Genomic DNA, 3,806 nt, shown 5'->3' on the forward strand with positions numbered 1-3,806 from the left:
AAAACTTAGGTTAAAATTTCGTAAAATTATCGGAAAAACTATGTTGCGGTTTATCGGATTTATCAATAATAATCATAAAAACATGAGAAAAATTATATTCATCAACTTTTCAATTTTAGATCTGAAAAATATAATAAAATGTAACATGTGACGTTTTTTCTTAGTCATGGAGTATGTTTTAGGAATTTTTCACTAATTAAGTCACTATTTATGCTATTTTTCATCAAAAATTCATAAATCATGCATAAAGACTTCAATATAGCCTATTATTTTACACACATCTTGTAAAATTGCATATAACAACATACTAAATTGCTATGACCAGATTCGAAATATTTCTCATAACCTATTTTTCATTTAAATTCGATTTTTAACATGAAAAATCCATATTTCGAGCATAAGAACTCCAAAAATTATGAAAATTTACAGGTCATCTAAAAATAATATATGTGAAAGCATATCCAAAAATCACTGGAAAATTTGAAGTTTAGCTAATTTTAGTCCGAAAATGACATTTTAATCATAAAATCACATTTTTAATGTCATTATAATATAAGATGAACAATAAAAATCCATAAATTAACCAAAATATCCTAAATATATATTAGGATCAGAAACTTTGACATGCATAATTAATTTCTTGATATTTCATAATAACACAAATTTACAAGTTTTATATGTTAATCGTATAACTCGGAAAAACTATAACCGATTTGCATGGAAACAACCAAGGCTCTTGATACCGCTTGTTAGAAATATTTATCTCTTAACTCAACATATTCATAATGTTATAATTTTAATTTAGTCAGAAATTAAAAGGTGATCTTATGCATGCAAACAATAAGTAAAATAAGGAAGAAATCTTCATTCTTACATTGAGGATTTCGGTTTATATGGGCACAAGAGAGTTCTCCTACTCTCTTGTTCTTGAGCTCTCCTTAATTGGATGAACAAGGATTCAAGAAAAGAATCCCTCCCAAAAATATTATACCCAAGATAACAACTTAATAAAATTAATATTATTATTACAAGAATAATACTAATTTTTGTATAAAATTGACCCAAAATATTATTTGGTCACTCTATTATTTCGGTTTAGAGAGAGGGAGGAGAAGGAAGATTTTATCTTTCTAAAACTTCTTATTTTAGATGAATGAATAATGATATGATACACTAGTGTTTTAATGTAGTGTATAAGATAAATTATAGAGCAAAAGCCCTTGGCTTTGCACTTTGAAAAACCGGGTAAGGGGGGAAAGAAAAGGGACCAATGCATGCACTAGTAGGTCTTCACAAAAGCAAGTAGTGTTGCATGGCTATGTTAAGTAGAAAATGATTATGTTTACCACTAACATAATCAACACAATATATGCCTAATCCTCCCCTTAATTTCGGTACATATAGATAAAATGGACTCCATTTTATTTTTGTCAATTTGTCAATTTATCACATGTCACATGTCACATAAAATTGTTATGTATTTTTAACATATTAAAAATCAACGCATTAATAAAAATACGTCATATACAAAATCGACTTAGTAATTCATAATTACTTGTACCAAAATATTTTACCAAATATAAATCACAACATCTTGTATTTATAATAATTTATTCATTCAAATGCAATTGTTTCCTTAAACAATAATTTCATCTAAGTAATAAAACAATTCGATTACTTAGACCGTATCTTATTTAATCAAATTTCAATGAGGCACGTAAATATTACTTCCAAAATCATTCGTCAATTTTAAGTAATTTAATTGACCCGTATCATCATACGATCAATTAAATGATCAATTAAGAGTGTTACCCTTTAGGTATGACCTAAGGGGATCAACTGATCACCACCGTCGCACGACAGTTATGTCAAACTCTAGTCAGCCAATCATTACCGTTATGTGTGGACCAGTTGACAGTAAAAATTACTTCCCAATTGTATTCTTTAAAATGAGATTTAAACATGTGATCATCATGATCAACAACTGTGATCGCATTATTGTCGGAGGACACATATTCCAACAAACCCATGACACCTTAATGCTTTTAATCAATTGTTTACACCTCTTTTTAATCATCTTGCTTGTTTACTTTTATTGTTATTTAGTTTAGTGATCTTCTTATCTCAACCCAAATTGTGACACCCTTAGCCACCACTACTTGCAATCGAAAATCCTACATCAATACCCGTCCCTTGGGATCCGACCTTTACTTGCCTCTTTACAAATAGTAGAGTTGTTTGTGAAGATTATAAATATTGTTTTGGTCTAGGTACTCCTAACGACAAGTAACCGAAATCTAAGCTAAGAAAGCGACTGACCAAAAATGGCGCCGTTGCCGGGGACGGTGTTAACTTGATTTGATTTTCTTTGATTGTTATTAGTTGTGTCTTTCTTTGCCTTGGGGAAGTAGAACTCCTCAAGGTTTGTTCTAATTGTTTTCGAGTTGTTTGATATTTTGCATGTCTAGAAGATCACAAGGTAACTTGTTACCCATTGATCACGAAATTGAAAGAACTTTGACAACCAATAGAAGACTTGCTAGAAATACTTTGAGAGGTATTGGTGAGGTTGTAGATATTCAACCAAATACTCTTGAGTTCATCAACCCTTTTGCAGGAGAAGGTGAGGAGAACCCAACACAAAATCAACCACAAAATCAACCCACAATGCCTAAGTTTTCATCACATTCCGTACCAACCGAGGATAACCTACCCAATAGTACTCCCACACCACAACACTTAGCCGAAAATTTTATTGCAAAATCCTCATTTATTCAATTAGTCGAAAGAAGCCAATTTGGGGTGATGCCTAGTGAAGACCCTCATTCTCACATGGAGACTTTTTGTGACTATTGTGATGCGATTTCACAAACCGGAGTGACTCAAGACCAAATTCGATGGGTCTTATTTCCTTTTTCTGTAATTGGTACCGCGAAACAATGGTTAAAGAGCCTTGATAAGGCTACTCTTGGAATTGACTCTTGGAATAAGTTGGCTCTAGCTTTCTACAAAAAGTTCTACCCTCCGGAAAAGACTAACATGCTAAGAGCCCAAATCACGGGTTTTAAGCAAAGGGACGAAGAATCTTTGTATGAAGCTTGAGAGCGATTCAAAGAAACTTGTCGCTCATGTCCTCATCATGGACTTAGCGAGTGGTTCTTGGTACAAGAATTTTGGAATGGTATTTATGAAGACTCCTGAAACATTCTCAACATGGGATCAAACGGTATGTTCACCGAAGTTGACGATAATCAAACTTGGAACAAGATTGAGGAAATAGCGGTCCATAATTCACAAGATAGTAGACATCGCAAGGCTACTAGAGGAGGAAAGCATGTAGTGGACTCTATTACTCAATTGGGTGCTCAACTTAGTGCTCATATTGATACCATCAACTTGAAGTTTGAAAAGGCTATGGCTAAGCTTTAAGAAGCCTCAAAATCACCAAATTAACATGTTAATGCCATGGTAGCATCTTCATCAATCCCAAGTGGAATATGTGAGAATTGTGGAACTTTGGGACATGACCAAAGTGAATGTAGGGGAACAAGTGAGCAAATGAATGCTTTTCAAGCATACAAAAGTGGTACCCCTTATTCCAACTATTACAATGAAAACACCAAATTCCATCCAAATCTCTCATACAAAAGCCAAAATGTTCAAAACCCTCAACAAACATACACCCCACCTCCAAGAGAAACCAAAATCAAAGACCCTTTTACAACCAAAACCAAGGTTACAAAAATCAAACTCCATACAATCAACACAATGACCAAGGCTTTGATGTTCAAAAAGCAGTCCTCCAA

General features: G+C 33.0%; 1 non-coding gene across 1 annotated transcript; it reads right to left on the bottom strand.

Annotated features, from left to right (window-relative positions):
- Positions 1–3,039: 3,039 nt before the first annotated feature.
- LOC141644724 (small nucleolar RNA R71) lies at positions 3,040–3,146 on the bottom strand. The gene has a single exon (XR_012544334.1). It is a non-coding gene; the product is annotated as a small nucleolar RNA R71 (small nucleolar RNA).
- Positions 3,147–3,806: the final 660 nt, after the last annotated feature.

The sequence above is a fragment of the Silene latifolia genome, chromosome 2 (genome assembly GCF_048544455.1).
Source record: "Silene latifolia isolate original U9 population chromosome 2, ASM4854445v1, whole genome shotgun sequence".
Lineage (NCBI taxonomy): Eukaryota > Viridiplantae > Streptophyta > Magnoliopsida > Caryophyllales > Caryophyllaceae > Silene > Silene latifolia.